This window comes from Pleurodeles waltl, chromosome 4_1 (genome assembly GCF_031143425.1).
Source record: "Pleurodeles waltl isolate 20211129_DDA chromosome 4_1, aPleWal1.hap1.20221129, whole genome shotgun sequence".
NCBI classification, from domain to species: domain Eukaryota; kingdom Metazoa; phylum Chordata; class Amphibia; order Caudata; family Salamandridae; genus Pleurodeles; species Pleurodeles waltl.
The window spans coordinates 19500665-19517820 of record NC_090442.1 but is presented as its reverse complement, the minus strand read 5'-3'; the positions used below and the strand labels follow the sequence as shown (position 1 = coordinate 19517820).

Genomic DNA, 17156 nt, shown 5'->3' with positions numbered 1-17156 from the left:
TGAGCAGAAAGACCATTGCATAAACCTCCTAGATCAATTCTCTGAACTCTTCTCTACTGTGCCAGGTACCACTTCTTGGTGTGAGCACACTATAGATACTGGAGACAGTTTACCTGTCAAAAGTAAGATCTATAGGCAGCCTGACCATGTCAGAGACTGCATAAAGCCAGAGGTGCAGAAAATGTTGGAGCTGGGAGTGGTTGAGCACTCTGAAAGTCCATGGGCTTCTCCTGTGGTACTTGTACCAAAACCCCATTCCAAAGATGGAAAGAAGGAAATGCGGTTTTGTGTAGACTATAGAGGTCTCAACCTTGTAACCAAAACTGATGCTCACCCTATACCCAGGACAGATGAGCTCATAGATACACTGGCATCTGCCAAGTATCTAAGCACTTTTGATTTGACTGCAGGGTATTGGCAGATCAAATTGTCAGAAGATGCTAAACCTAAAACTGCATTTTCAACCATTGGAGGCCATTACCAATTTACAGTAATGCCTTTTGGTTTGAAAAATGCACCTGCCACTTTTCAAAGGTTGGTGAACACAGTCCTGCAAGGGCTGGAAGCTTTCAGTGCAGCATATTTGGACGATATAGCTGTCTTTAGCTCCAGTTGGGATGATCACCTGGTCCACCTATGGAACGTTTTGGAGGCCCTGCAAAAGGCAGGCCTCACTATCAAAGCTTCAAAGTGCCAGATAGGGCAGGGTGAGGTGGTTTATCTGGGACACCTTGTTGGTGGGGAACAGATTGCACCACTTCAGGGGAAAATCCAAACAATTATTGATTGGATTCCCCCTACCACTCAGACTCAGGTGAGAGCCTTCCTAGGCCTCACTGGGTATTACAGGAGGTTCATTAAGAGCCAAGGTGCCCCCACATTGTTCAGGGCCAATTCCCCGGACTTTGTGAGTGCGGGTACACCATTACACGCGTGCACTACATATAGGTCACTACCTATATGTAGCTTCACAATGGTAACTCCGAATATGGCCATGTAACATGTCTATGATCATGGAATTGCCCCCTCTATACCATCCTGGCATAGTTGGCACAATCCCATGATCCCAGTGGTCTGTAGCACAGACCCTGGCACTGCCAAACTGCCCTTCCTGGGGTTTCACTGCAGCTGCTGCTGCTGCCAACCCCTCAGACAGGCAGCTGCCCTCCTGGGGTCCAGCCAGGCCTGGCCCAGGATGGCAGAACAAAGGACTTCCTCTGAGAGAGGGTGTGACACCCTCTCCCTTTGGAAAATGGTGTGAAGGCAGGGGAGGAGTAGCCTCCCCCAGCCTCTGGAAATGCTTTCTTGGGCACAGATGTGCCCAATTCTGCATAAGCCAGTCTACACCGGTTCAGGGACCCCTTAGCCCTGCTCTGGCGCGAAACTGGACAAAGGAAAGGGGAGTGACCACTCCCCTGACCTGTACCTCCCCTGGGAGGTGCCCAGAGCTCCTCCAGTGTGCTCCAGACCTCTGCCATCTTGGAAACAGAGGTGCTGCTGGCACACTGGACTGCTCTGAGTGGCCAGTGCCACCAGGTGACGTCAGAGACTCCTTGTGATAGGCTCCTTCAGGTGTTGCTAGCCTATCCTCTCTCCTAAGTAGCCAAACCCTCTTTTCTGGCTATTTAGGGTCTCTGTCTCTTGGGATTCCTTAGATAACGAATGCAAGAGCTCATCCGAGTTCCTCTGCATCTCTCTCTTCACCTTCTGCCAAGCAATCGACTGCTGACCGCGCTGGAAGCCTGCAACACTGCAACAAAGTAGCAAAGACGACTACTGCAACTCTGTAACGCTGATCCTGCCGCCTTCTCGACTGTTTTCCTGGTGGTGCATGTTGTGGGGGTAGTCTGCCTCCTCTCTGCACTAGAAGCTCCGAAGAAATCTCCCGTGGGTCGACGGAATCGTCCCCCTGCAACCGCAGGCACCAAAAAGCTGCATTACCGGTCCCTTGGGTCTCCTCTCAGCACGACGAGCGAGGTCCCTCGAATCCAGCAACTCCGTCCCAGTGACCCCCACAGTCCAGTGACTCTTCAGTCCAAGTTTGGTGGAGGTAAGTCCTTGCCTCACCTCGCTAGACTGCATTGCTGGGAACCGCGATTTTTGCAGCTACTCCGGCCCCTGTGCACTTCCGGCGGAAATCCTTCGTGCACAGCCAAGCCTGGGTCCACGGCACTCTAACCTGCATTGCACGACTTTCTAAGTTGGTCTCCGGCGACGTGGGACTCCTTTGTGCGACTTCGGGTGAGCACCGTTTCACGCATCCTCGTAGTGCCTGTTTCTGGCACTTCTCCGGGAGCTACCTGCTGCTAAGAGGGCTCCTTGTTTTGCTCGACGTCCCCTCTACCTCCTGGTCCAATTTGCGACCTCCTGGTCCCTCCCGGGCCGCAGGAGCGTCCAAAAACGCTAACTGCACGATTTGCAGCTAGCAAGGCTTGTTGGCGTTCTTTCAGCGGGAAAACACTTCTGCACGACTCTACAAGGCGAGAGGGATCCGTCCTCCAAAGGGGAAGTCTCTAGCCCTTTGCGTTCCTGCAGAAACCGCAGCTTCTTCCGTCCAGTAGAAGCTTCTTTGCACCCGCAGCTGGCATTTCCTGGGCATCTGCCCATCTCCGACTTGCTTGTGACTTTTGGACTTGGTCCCCTTGTTCCACAGGTACCCCAGATTGGAAATCCAGCGTTGTTGCATTGTTGGTTTGTGTCTTTCCTGCATTATTCCTCTAACACGACTTCTTTGTCCTTAGGGGAACTTTAGTGCACTTTGCACTCACTTTTCAGGGTCTTGGGGTGGGCTATTTTTCTAACCCTCACTATTTTCTAATAGTCCCAGCGACCCTCTACAAAGTCACATAGGTTTGGGGTCCATTCGTGGTTCGCCATCCACTTCTGGAGTATATGGTTTGTGTTGCCCCTATCCCTATGTGTCTCCATTGCATCCTATTGTAACTATACATTGTTTGCACTGTTTTCTAAGACTAGACTGCATATTTTTGCTATTGTGTATATATATCTTGTGTATATTTCCTATCCTCTCACTGAGGGTACACTCTGAGATACTTTGGCATATTGTCATAAAAATAAAGTACCTTTATTTTTAGTATATCTGTGTATTGTGTTTTCTTATGATATTGTGCATATGACACTAAGTGGTACTGTAGTAGCTTCACACGTCTCCTAGTTCAGCCTAAGCTGCTCTGCTAAGCTACCATTATCTATCAGCCTAAGCTGCTAGACACCCTATACACTAATAAGGGATAACTGGGCCTGGTGCAAGGTGCAAGTACCCCTTGGTACTCACTACAAGCCAGTCCAGCCTCCTACATTGGTTGTGCAGCGGTGGGATAAGTGCTTTGAGACTGCTTACCACTCTTGTCATTGTACTTTTCATAAGAGAAAAATATACAAAACAAGTTCAGTGTATATACACATTGCCAAAAAGTTTTGCATTTCTTCTTTTCACTCTTTTCTAAGTGCTGAAAAGTAATTCTAACTTTCTAAAAAGTTCTAAAAAATTTAAAAAGTTTTTCTTCCAGTCTTTCTAAAAGCTCTGACAAACTTTTTTATCTTTTTCTATCACTTTAACTCTCTCTAAAAAATGTCTGGCACAGGCCAAAATGTTGATCTCTCCAAACTTGCATATGATCACCTTAGCTGGAAAGGAGCAAGGAGTCTCTGCATAGAGAGAGGTTTGAGTGTAGGGAAGAATCCTTCCTTGGAATTGTTACTTAACATGCTTAGAGAACAAGATAAGGCAAGAAGTGCCCCATCTGTTGAAAAAGTAGCTAATGGTTCCCAATCTGATCCAGGGACTCCCCCAGGAAAAGATTCAAAAAGAAACTTCCTAGCCTTCCCATTACTAGACAGTCTAGCATAGTTGGTAATGATGTTGGGTCACACCATACAAATAGTGTTGTCTCACATCATAGCATAAGCATTTATTCACACCACAGTGGTACTGATGTTTCTGTTAGCCAAGCTGTTAGGGTGCCCTCTGTAAGGGACAGGTCTCCTTCTGTCCATTCTCACCATACTTCTGTTTCAAGGCATGTCCCTCCCACCCACCCTGATGACAGATTGTTAGAAAGGGAGCTCAATAGATTGAGAGTGGAACAAACCAGACTGAAGCTCAAGAAGCAACAGCTGGATTTGGATAGACAGACTTTAGAAGTAGAGAAGGAGAGAAAGAAACTGGGTTTAGAAACCCATGGTGGCAGCAGCAGCAGTATTCCCCATAGTCATCCTGCAAAAGAGCATGATTCCAGGAATCTGCATAAGATAGTTCCCCCTTATAAGGAGGGGGATGACATTAACAAGTGGTTTGCTGCACTTGAGAGGGCCTGTGCTGTACAGGATGTCCCTCAAAGGCAGTGGGCTGCTATCCTATGGCTATCATTTAGTGGAAAAGGTAGGGATAGGCTCCTTACTGTAAAAGAAAATGAAGCTAATGATTACAAAGTTCTTAAGAATGCACTCCTGGATGGTTATGGCTTAACCACTGAACAATACAGGATAAAGTTCAGAGAGACCAAAAAGGAGTCTTCACAAGACTGGGTTGATTTTATTGACCATTCAGTGAAGGCCTTGGAGGGGTGGTTACATGGCAGTAAAGTTACTGATTATGACAGCCTGTATAACTTGATCCTGAGAGAGCATATTCTTAATAATTGTGTGTCTGATTTGTTGCACCAGTACTTGGTGGACTCTGATCTGACCTCTCCCCAAGAATTGGGAAAGAAGGCAGACAAATGGGTAAGAACAAGGGTGAACAGAAAAGTTCATACAGGGGGTGACAAAGATGGCAACAAGAAGAAGGATGGTAAGTCTTCAGACAAGGGTGGGGACAAATCTAAAAATGAGTCTTCATCAGGCCCACAAAAACACTCTGGTGGGGGTGGTGGGCCCAAATCCTCTTCTAATCAAAACAAGGAAAAGAAACCATGGTGCTATTTATGTAAAATAAAAGGCCATTGGACAACAGATCCCAGTTGTCCAAAGAAAAGCACCAAGCCTCCTACCACTACAACCCCTACTGCTACACCTAGTGTCCCTACTAATAGCAGTGGTGGTGAAAGCAAACCTACTAATAGCCAATCCAAGGGAGTAGCTGGGCTCACTATTGGTAACTTAGTTGGGGTTGGTCTTGTTAGGGAGACCACAGAGGCTGTGTTAGTCTCTGAGGGGGCTATTGATTTAGCCACCTTAGTTGCTTGTCCCCTTAATATGGATAAGTACAAGCAGCTACCCCTAATAAATGGTGTTGAGGTTCAAGCCTACAGGGACACTGGAGCCAGTGTGACTATGGTCATAGAGAAACTGGTCCACCCTGAACAACACCTACTTGGTCACCAGTACCAAGTAACCGATGCTCACAACAACACACTTAGCCACCCCATGGCTGTTGTAAATCTCAACTGGGGGGGGGTTACTGGTCCAAAGAAAGTTGTGGTAGCTTCAGATTTACCTGTAGACTGTCTATTAGGGAATGATTTGGAGACATCAGCTTGGTCAGATGTGGAGTTGGAGGCCCATGCAGCAATGCTGGGCATCCCAGGGCATATTTTTGCTTTGACAAGGGCTCAGGCCAAAAAGCAAAAAGGACAGGGAAGCTTGGATCCTGGAACAATGGACCAAGTGCTCCCTAAAGCTAGGGCTAGTAGAAGCAAACCACTTCCTACTATCCCTCCCTCTACAGTGGATTCAACTTCTGAGGAAGAAGAATTCCCTCCCTGTGCAGAACCTACACCAGAGGAGCTTCAAGCAGACACTGCTGAACTTTTGGGTGAAGGGGGGCCTGCCAGAGAGGAGCTGAGTGTGGCACAGCAAACCTGTCCCACATTAGAGGGTCTCAGACAGCAAGCTGTCAAACAGGCTAATGGGGATGTCAGTGACTCACACAGAGTTTACTGGGAGGACAACCTCTTGTACACTGAGGCAAGGGATCCTAAACCTGGAACTGCCAGGAGATTAGTGATCCCTCAGGAGTACAGAAAGTTCCTCCTAACTCTTGCACACGACATTCCCCTAGCTGGGCACCTGGGACAAATGAAAACTTGGGACAGACTGGTTCCATTGTTTCATTGGCCTAGGATGTCTGAGGACACAAAAGAGTTTTGTAAGTCCTGTGAAACCTGTCAAGCCAGTGTCAAAACAGGTGGCACTCCAAAGGCACCCCTTATTCCACTGCCTGTGGTTGGGGTACCCTTTGAAAGGGTAGGGGTTGACATAGTTGGCCCCCTTGACCCTCCTACTGCTTCAGGCAATAGGTTTATCTTGGTGGTAGTGGACCATGCCACAAGATATCCTGAAGCAATTCCTTTAAGGACCACTACAGCACCTGCAGTGGCAAAGGCCCTCCTAGGGATATTTTCTAGGGTGGGCTTCCCAAAGGAAGTAGTATCAGACAGAGGAAGCAATTTCATGTCTGCATACTTAAAGGCCATGTGGAAGGAGTGTGGTGTGACTTACAAGTTCACTACACCCTATCATCCACAAACAAATGGACTGGTGGAGAGATTTAATAAAACTCTCAAAGGCATGATTATGGGTCTCCCTGAAAAACTCCGCAGGAGATGGGATATCCTGTTACCATGCCTCCTTTTTGCCTACTGGGAGGTACCCCAGAAAGGAGTGGGCTTCAGCCCCTTTGAACTTCTTTTTGGACACCCTGTTAGGGGTCCACTCACACTTGTAAAGGAGGGTTGGGAACAACCTTTAAAAGCTCCTAAGCAGGATATTGTGGATTATGTACTTGGCCTCAGATCAAGGATGGCTGAGTATATGAAAAAGGCCAGTAAAAACCTTCAGGCCAGCCAAGAGCTCCAGAAGCAATGGCATGATCAGAAGGCTGTTTTGGTTCAGTACCAACCAGGCCAGAAAGTGTGGGTCTTGGAGTCTGTGGCCCCAAGAGCACTCCAAGATAAATGGAGTGGACCCCACATAATTGTTGAAAAGAAGGGTGAAGTCACCTACTTAGTTGACTTAGGCACTGCCAGGAGTCCCCTTAGGGTGCTCCTTGTCAATCGCCTGAACCCCTACTATGACAGGGCTGATCTCACCCTGCTCATGGCAACTGATGAGGGACAGGAAGAAGACAGTGATCCTCTACCTGATCTCTTCTCTTCCACAGAACAAGATGCTCTTGTGGAAGGTGTAGTTTTGGCTGATTGTCTTACTGCTGAGCAGAAAGACCATTGCATAAACCTCCTAGATCAATTCTCTGAACTCTTCTCTACTGTGCCAGGTACCACTTCTTGGTGTGAGCACACTATAGATACTGGAGACAGTTTACCTGTCAAAAGTAAGATCTATAGGCAGCCTGACCATGTCAGAGACTGTATAAAGCCAGAGGTGCAGAAAATGTTGGAGCTGGGAGTGGTTGAGCACTCTGAAAGTCCATGGGCTTCTCCTGTGGTACTTGTACCAAAACCCCATTCCAAAGATGGAAAGAAGGAAATGCGGTTTTGTGTAGACTATAGAGGTCTCAACCTTGTAACCAAAACTGATGCTCACCCTATACCCAGGACAGATGAGCTCATAGATACACTGGCATCTGCCAAGTATCTAAGCACTTTTGATTTGACTGCAGGGTATTGGCAGATCAAATTGTCAGAAGATGCTAAACCTAAAACTGCATTTTCAACCATTGGAGGCCATTACCAATTTACAGTAATGCCTTTTGGTTTGAAAAATGCACCTGCCACTTTTCAAAGGTTGGTGAACACAGTCCTGCAAGGGCTGGAAGCTTTCAGTGCAGCATATTTGGACGATATAGCTGTCTTTAGCTCCAGTTGGGATGATCACCTGGTCCACCTATGGAACGTTTTGGAGGCCCTGCAAAAGGCAGGCCTCACTATCAAGGCTTCAAAGTGCCAGATAGGGCAGGGTGAGGTGGTTTATCTGGGACACCTTGTTGGTGGGGAACAGATTGCACCACTTCAGGGGAAAATCCAAACAATTATTGATTGGATTCCCCCTACCACTCAGACTCAGGTGAGAGCCTTCCTAGGCCTCACTGGGTATTACAGGAGGTTCATTAAGAACTATGGCTCCATTGCAGCCCCTCTTAATGACCTCACATCCAAAAAGATGCCTAAAAAGGTATTGTGGACAGCTAACTGTCAGAAAGCTTTTGAGGAGCTGAAGCAGGCCATGTGCTCTGCACCTGTCCTGAAAAGCCCTTGTTACTCTAAAAAATTCTATGTCCAAGCTGATGCATCTGAATTAGGAGTAGGGGCAGTCCTATCACAACTTAATTCTGAGGGCCAGGATCAACCTGTTGCTTTTATTAGTAGGAGGTTGACCCCTAGAGAAAAGCGTTGGTCTGCCATTGAGAGGGAGGCCTTTGCTGTGGTCTGGGCTCTGAAGAAGTTGAGGCCATACCTGTTTGGCACTCACTTCATTGTTCAGACAGACCACAAACCTCTACTTTGGCTAAAACAAATGAAAGGTGAAAATCCTAAATTGTTGAGGTGGTCCATATCCCTACAGGGAATGGACTATACAGTGGAACATAGACCTGGGAGTAGCCACTCCAATGCAGATGGACTCTCCAGATATTTCCACTTAGACAATGAAGACTCATCAGGTCATGGCTAGTCTTATTGTCCTTCGTTTGGGGGGGGGTTGTGTAGGAAAGTACCATCTTGCCTGGCATGTTACCCCCATTTTTCACTGTATATATGTTGTTTTAGTTGTATGTGTCACTGGGAACCTGTTCACCAGGGCCCCAGTGCTCATAAGTGTGCCTGAATGTGTTACCTGTGTAGTGACTAACTGTCTCACTGAGGCTCTGCTAATCAGAACCTCAGTGGTTATGCTCTCTCATTTCTTTTAAATTGTCACTGACAGGCTAGTGACCAATTTTACCAATTTACATTGGCTTACTGGAACATCCTTATAATTCCCTAGTATATGGTACTGAGGTATCCAGGGTATTGGGGTTCCAGGAGATCCCTATGTGCTGCAGCATTTCTTTTGCCACCCATAGGGAGCTCTGACAATTCTTACACAGGCCTGCCACTGCAGCCTGAGTGAAATAACGCACACGTTATTTCACAGCCATTTTACACTGCACTTAAGTAACTTATAAGTCACCTATATGTCTAACCTTTACCTGGTAAAGGTTAGGTGCAAAGTTACTTAGTGTGAGGGCACCCTGGCACTAGCCAAGGTGCCCCCACATTGTTCAGGGCCAATTCCCCGGACTTTGTGAGTGCGGGGACACCATTACACGCGTGCACTACATATAGGTCACTACCTATATGTAGCTTCACAATGGTAACTCCGAATATGGCCATGTAACATGTCTATGATCATGGAATTGCCCCCTCTATACCATCCTGGCATAGTTGGCACAATCCCATGATCCCAGTGGTCTGTAGCACAGACCCTGGTACTGCCAAACTGCCCTTCCTGGGGTTTTACTGCAGCTGCTGCCAACCCCTCAGACAGGCAGCTGCCCTCCTGGGGTCCAGCCAGGCCTGGCCCAGGATGGCAGAACAAAGAACTTCCTCTGAGAGAGGGTGTGACACCCTCTCCCTTTGGAAAATGGTGTGAAGGCAGGGGAGGAGTAGCCTCCCCCAGCCTCTGGAAATGCTTTCTTGGGCACAGATGTGCCCAATTCTGCATAAGCCAGTCTACACCGGTTCAGGGACCCCTTAGCCCTGTTCTGGCGCGAAACTGGACAAAGGAAAGGGGAGTGACCACTCCCCTGACCTATACATCCCCTGGGAGGTGCCCAGAGCTCCTCCAGTGTGCTCCAGACCTCTGCCATCTTGGAAACAGAGGTGCTGCTGGCACACTGGACTGCTCTGAGTGGCCAGTGCCACCAGGTGACGTCAGAGACTCCTTGTGATAGGCTCCTTCAGGTGTTGCTAGCCTATCCTCTCTCCTAAGTAGCCAAACCCTCTTTTCTGGCTATTTAGGGTCTCTGTCTCTTGGGATTCCTTAGATAACGAATGCAAGAGCTCATCCGAGTTCCTCTGCATCTCTCTCTTCACCTTCTGCCAAGGAATCGACTGCTGACCGCGCTGGAAGCCTGCAACACTGCAACAAAGTAGCAAAGACGACTACTGCAACTCTGTAACGCTGATCCTGCCGCCTTCTCGACTGTTTTCCTGGTGGTGCATGTTGTTGGGGTAGTCTGCCTCCTCTCTGCACTAGAAGCTCCGACGAAATCTCCCGTGGGTCGACGGAATCGTCCCCCTGTAACCGCAGGCACCAAAAAGCTGCATTACCGGTCCCTTGGGTCTCCTCTCAGCACGACGAGCGAGGTCCCTCGAATCCAGCAACTCCGTCCCAGTCACCCCCACAGTCCAGTGACTCTTCAGTCCAAGTTTGGTGGAGGTAAGTCCTTGCCTCACCTCGCTAGACTGCATTGCTGGGAACCGCGATTTTTGCAGCTACTCCGGCCCCTGTGCACTTCCGGCGGAAATCCTTTGTGCACAGCCAAGCCTGGGTCCACAGCACTCTAACCTGCATTGCACGACTTTCTAAGTTGGTCTCCGGAGACGTGGGACTCCTTTGTGCGACTTCGGGTGAGCACCGTTTCACGCATCCTCGTAGTGCCTGTTTCTGGCACTTCTCCGGGTGCTACCTGCTACTAAGAGGGCTCCTTGTCTTGCTCGACGTCCCCTCTACCTCCTGGTCCAATTTGCGACCTCCTGGGCCGCAGCAGCGTCCAAAAACGCTAACCGCACGATTTGCAGCTAGCAAGGCTTGTTGGCGTTCTTTCGGCGGGAAAACACTTCTGCACGACTCTACAAGGCGAGAGGGATCCGTCCTCCAAAGGGGAAGTCTCTAGCCCTTTGTGTTCCTGCAGAAACTGCAGCTTCTTCCGTCCAGTAGAAGCTTCTTTGCACCCGCAGCTGGCATTTCCTGGGCATCTGCCCATCTCTGACTTGCTTGTGACTTTTGGACTTGGTCCCCTTGTTCCACAGGTACCCCAGATTGGAAATCCAGCATTGTTGCATTGTTGGTTTGTGTCTTTCCTGCATTATTCCTCTAACACGACTTCTTTGTCCTTAGGGGAAATTTAGTGCACTTTGCACTCACTTTTCAGGGTCTTGGGGTGGGCTATTTTTCTAACCCTCACTATTTTCTAATAGTCCCAGCGACCCTCTACAAGGTCACATAGGTTTGGGGTCCATTCGTGGTTCGCGTTCCACTTCTGGAGTATATGGTTTGTGTTGTCCCTATCCCTATGTGTCTCCATTGCATCCTATTGTAACTATACATTGTTTGCACTGTTTTCTAAGACTATACTGCATATTTTTGCTATTGTGTATATATATCTTGTGTATATTTCCTATCCTCTCACTGAGGGTACACTCTGAGATACTTTGGCATATTGTCATAAAAATAAAGTACCTTTATTTTTAGTATAACTGTGTATTGTGTTTTCTTATGATATTGTGCATATGACACTAAGTGGTACTGTAGTAGCTTCACACGTCTCCTAGTTCAGCCTAAGCTGCTCTGCTAAGCTACCATTATCTATCAGCCTAAGCTGCTAGACACCCTATACACTAATAAGGGATAACTGGGCCTGGTGCAAGGTGCAAGTACCCCTTGGTACTCACTACAAGCCAGTCCAGCCTCCTACAGTGTGTACCTCATTGTGTGTTGCAGTCCAAGGCATTGTGTCATTAGATTGGAATTGCCATACCAGTGATATACGTGTACTGACTCACATTTACAACTAGAAGCACCACATTACACTTACCGGTCACACTCCAAAGTACACACATGGACGCAGTTTATAATTGTGATGTTCAGTGTATTTTGGTGCAGGCATTCATGTGTTAATGAATACTTGCACCACAATAATATTTGTGTAATGCATCAGATTTTTGTAATGCAGGTGTGTCTCCAGTGATGATTTGCAGATACATACATTTCACAAGTTGTTAAAAAAACACAATACTGTGACATTTATATTACTGTGCTGGTTCCAAGATAATGTTAAGTGCTAAGACAATATCCACTGGTACGATGTAATGCTTACCTCAGTTCCTTTCCAATCCACCAATTCGGGTGTGGAGGTAACACTGCCACAGTTTCCATGGTGGGAAGGCACATCATGATCAGCTTGGCAGGAACAGTGGCTAGAGACCCACCACCAGCCACTGATTCCAGTGGCGCAGTTGACCCTGGTGTAGATTCCTGCCAGAGTCAGCAGGACTCGGGCGGTCTCTCGCCTATGGCACTGCCAACATCTAAATCAGCCAGGAGGACCCACGAGGCGGCGGACAGGTTTTCCAACAGACAACCAATGACAGTTACCGCCACGATTAAAATCAGACCCTTGATTTTCCAAGGTTGTATTCTTCATTCCGTTTATTCTCCATTTCTTCCTCAATCTTTCACTTGAGTTGCTGGTTATTTTGTTCTACTAAAGACACCTCTAAGTTCCTAGCTTCACTGCCACTCCTCAGTTCTTATTCCCATTGTGTGGCCTCTGTTTATCAGTAGAGGAGGAAATGTGGGCTTTTAGAAAAGATGAAGTCTGCCTTATGCAGTCATCTCAAACCAACTCTTGCTGCATCTTTGATGGTGGGTCTGAAGTTCCAATGCATGTGAGCACTGCCTTATCGCTGCATATGAGCAAATGTGGCTTGTGTGTGTCTGTGTCCAGTGCTACAGCCTGTAAGTGGTGCACTGTCTGGTGTGAGGAAGCACACGTACCTTTTGTCGACTCTGCGAGTATTCGCTCAACGCAACAATCTGTAAGCTGCGCCTTATTTCCTGGGGATGAGCACACATTGCAAGTCTGTGCCTTTGTTAGTGTGTGCTCCCGGTTACAACCTGTAATGAGTATCTTATTTTGCACAGTTCAACACATGTGCCCTGTGTGTGTACTTTTGTGAGCGCGTATTAAGCCCATATGTGGAGGTGATGTCCCATTCACTTGGGAGAGCACATGTGCCATAGGCACATGTCCCGTGTGTGCGTATGTGCAAGTGTGCTTACTTGTACAGCATGTCTGTAGCAGTGCCTTATCTGCTGAAGGTTAATAATGTACCCTGTGCGGTAACCGCCGACTACCAGTGCCTTATCTACTCTGGATTAACACACATGCCCTGCGTGTCCATGTCAGTATATACTCACTGCTGAATTCCAAGTGGTATCTTATATGCTGCTGGTAAGCACCTGTGGCCTGTGTGTGCATTTGTGAGTGATTTCACTCCTTTAAACTGCAAGGAGGCACTTGTTTCCTATGAAGAAGACATGACTTGAGTGTGCCTCTGTGAGTATGTGTTCAATGCTGCAGTTAATAAGCGGTGCATTATTTAGTGAGGACATACACCTTATGTGTGCCCCCATGAGTGTGTGGTCACTACTGTGATCAGTAAGCAGTGCATCAACTAGTGAGGGCATACACCATATGTATGCCTCTATGAGTGTGTGGTCACTGCTGTGATCCATAAGCAGTGCCTTGTCTAGTAAGGACATACACCTTATGTGTGCCCCCATGAGTGTGTGGTCACTACTGTGATCAGTAAGCAGTGCATCAACTAGTGAGTGCATACACCATATGTATGCCTCTATGAGTGTGTGGTCACTACTGTGATCCATAAGCAGTGCCTTGTCTAGTAAGGACATACACCTTATGTGTGCCTTCATGAGTGTGTGGTCACTGCTGTGATAGGTAAGCAGTGCATCAACTAGTGAGGAAGTCACCTTATGTGTGCCACCCTGTGTGTGTGGTCACTGCTATGATCAGTAATCAGTAGTGCATTGTCTAGTGAGGACATACCCCTTGTGTGTGCCTCCGTGAGTATTGAACACTACTGCAGTCAATAAGCAGTGCGTTGTCTACTGAGGACATACATCTTACGTGTGCCTCCGTGAGTGTGTGGTCACTGCTGTGATCGGTAAGCAGTGCGTTGTCTAGTGAGGACATACACCTTGTGTGTGCCTCCGTGAGTGTGTTGTTACTGCTGTGATCGGTAAGCAGTGCCTTGTCTAATGAGGACATGCACCTTGTGTGTGCCTCCATGAGTGTGCGGTCCCTGCTGTGATAGGTAAGCAGTGCATTGTCTAGAGTGGACATACACCTTGTGTGTGCCTCCATGAGTGTGCGGTCCCTGCTGTGATAGGTAAGCAGTGCATTGTCTAGAGTGGACATACACCTTGTGTGTGCCCCCGTGTGTGTTCATTTCTGTAATCGGTAAGCCTTGTCTAGCGAGGACATACACCTTGTATGCGTGCTCACTGCCGTGATTGGGAAGCAGTGCCTTGCCTAGTGCGTACATACACTTTGTGTGTGCCCCCGTGTGTGGTCACTTCTTTATTCGGTAAGCAGTGCCTTGTCTAGTGAGGACATACACCTCGTGTGTACCTCCATGAGTGAGTGGTCATTTCTGTGATTGGGAAGCAGTGCCTTGTCTAGTGAGCACACGTGTCCCATATGCATGAAGCTGTCATTCTTACATCAAGGCTAAAGCACCCCTTGCTTACTTGGGGAACATGTGACACTGTCTCTTCTCTCAGACTCATTGTTGTCCAGAGGGTGGAGCAGTTGTGTTCCTTTCGTTCTCAATGAAAAGACAGTGCTAGCAATCAGAGGGCCTATTAAAGAAAGAAATCACAAATTAATAATGCTACAAGGGGCAATATACAATACTGAGCAGAATCTGCTGTTTGTCTCACACAACACATGTTTATCAACACACGTTTATGGGTGGAGTGGATATTGAGCACAGCACGTCAGGCACAGTCTAAAAATTCCAAGACAAACAAAGTAACAGATTTGTACACCCTTACATTGTGACAGAAGTTCTCACTCCCAAAAAACGTGATAGTATGTACACCTAATTTAATAATTAATAAACAATTTGTGAAATGCTCAATGGCAGAGTTTTGGCGTGCAGGCTGTCATGCTCTGGCCCAATAGCACGAATATTGATACTTGAAAGTGACTGGTGTGTCATCATGCATCCACCCAAAGCCACACAGCCATGTAGAAAATCAACCGACAGGACACCAGTTTTCATTCAGGAATCCAAATGTAATCTGTGTTTATTCCATCATTCTCAAATTCACAGAGAGGCAATTTGATTCTAAATTTTTAATGCTGAAGAAATGCCCATTCAGGCTTTTATCTCCTGCACGTTGGATTCACATTTCAGCTCTGGTAACCATATGAACATTCACCCTATGCATTTCAGGCAAAAAGCCCTTCTTCTGGCTTAGCTGTAATGTATAAAGAGGACCCATCAACACCCTTGAGTAATCTTTTGAAATGTAATAAACACATTCACCCCAATATGACACGCAATGCTTGAAAATGACCACCAAATCATGCCACCACTAATTTCGCCACAAAATCTGTGCGCAGAATAAAACAGACATTGTTTGTAAAATATAATCTTCATGTGTGTGATTATACCGTGAATAACACGTACCCCATGTTAAACAAAACCCTGTCAATAAGTTAGACGTAAACCACGAGTAATGCAAACAATGAACTCACAATGCTCCGATATAGCCCACCACAACCAGCCCGAGTAGAGAGGGAGTGCCCAGTCGGTAACAAGGGTAGGTATGTGCCGGGTATCACTCGTGGCTCCTGGCGCACTGCGCAGCCGATGATGGCAGGGTGCAGCGTCAACGTGGTTGCCGAGCACAGCTGAGGCAAGGGGCAGTCAGGCAGGGTGTTTGCCCGGTCCGCCTGACCGGTCCCAAGGGCTGCGGCCTGCTGCAGGAGTAGCGTGGATTGGCAGCATGGTGATTAAGAGAGTGTATGCAATGCGCACCGCTTACAGCGCCCTACCAGCCACGTCCTGCAGCGGTGACTCGGGCCCTGCAGCAGTCTGGGCTGTGACGGCAGCCGTCTCGGGCCCTGCAGCAGTCTGGGCTGTGACGGCAGCCGTCTCGGGCCCTGCAGCAGTCTGGGCTGTGACGGCAGCCGTTTTGGGCCCTGCAGCAGTCTGGGCTGTGACGGCAGCCGTCTCGGGCCCTGCAGCAGTCTGGGCTGTGACGGCAGCCGTCTTGGGCCCTGCAGCAGTCTGGGCTGTGACGGCAGCCGTCTTCGGCCCTGCAGCAGTCTGGGCTGTGATGGCAGCCGTCTTGGGCCCTGCAGCAGTCTGGGCTGTGACGGCCCTGCAGCAGTCTGGGCTGTGACGGCAGCCGTCTCGGGCCCTGCAGCAGTCTGGGCTGTGACGGCAGCCGTCTTGGGCCCTGCAGCAGTCTGGGCTGTGACGGACCTGCAGCAGTCTGGGTTGTGACGGCAGCCGTCTTGGGCCCTGCAGCAGTCTGGGCTGTGACGGCCCTGCAGCAGTCTGGGCTGTGACGGCAGCCGTCTTGGGCCCTGCAGCAGTCTGGGCTGTGACGGCCCTGCAGCAGTCTGGGCTGTGACGGCAGCCGTCTCGGGCCCTGCAGCAGTCTGGGCTGTGACGGCAGCCGTCTTGGGCCCTGCAGCAGTCTGGGCTGTGGCGGACCTGCAGCAGTCTGGGTTGTGACGGCAGCCGTCTTGGGCCCTGCAGCAGTCTGGGCTGTGATGGCCCTGCAGCAGTCTGGGCTGTGACGGCCCAGCAGCAGCAGTCTGGGCTGTGACGGCCCAGCAGCAGTCTGGGCTGTGACGGCAGCCGTCTTGGGCCCTGCAGCAGTCTGGGCTGTGACGGCAGCCGTCTTGGGCCCTGCAGCAGTCTGGGCTGTGACGGCAGCCGTCTTGTGCCCTGCAGCAGTCTGGGCTGTGACGGCAGCCGTCTCGGGCCCTGCAGCATTCTGGGCTGTGATGGCAGCCGTCTCGGGCCCTGCAGCAGTCTGGGCTGTGACGGCAGCCGTCTTGGGCCCTGCAGCAGTCTGGGCTGTGACGGCAGCCGTCTTGGGCCCTGCAGCAGTCTGGGCTGTGACGGCCCTGCAGCAGTCTGTGCTGTGACGGCAGCCGTCTTGGGCCCTGCAGCAGTCTGGGCTGTGACGGCACCCGTCTTGGGCCCTGCAGCAGTCTGGGCTGTGACGGCAGCCGTCTCGGGCCCTGTGTGGGGGCTGGTAATAATCCAGAGGGCGGGAAGCCTCCAGTTCATCCCCCAGGAATGCTGAGATGGCCGAGGCGTTGAAGTGTGGCAACCACTGGCCTGCACTGCGTGGCCGCTGGCCTTGTGCCTTAAGCTCACCCGCAGCCCCTGTCGCGTCAGGGCCTCCAGGGCGCAGGCCGG

The 17156-nt window shown here is 49.3% G+C and overlaps 1 protein-coding gene across 1 annotated transcript in view; it reads right to left on the bottom strand.

The window, feature by feature from the left end:
• The window catches only part of LOC138287261 (zinc finger protein 1-like), a 94960-nt gene that overhangs the window by 75703 nt on the left and 2101 nt on the right, over window positions 1-17156 (bottom strand). Inside the window, exon 2 of the transcript XR_011202182.1 lies at window positions 12002-14568. The gene's annotated coding sequence lies outside the window, so the exon portion shown is untranslated. The remainder of the gene's footprint in view (window positions 1-12001; window positions 14569-17156) is intronic.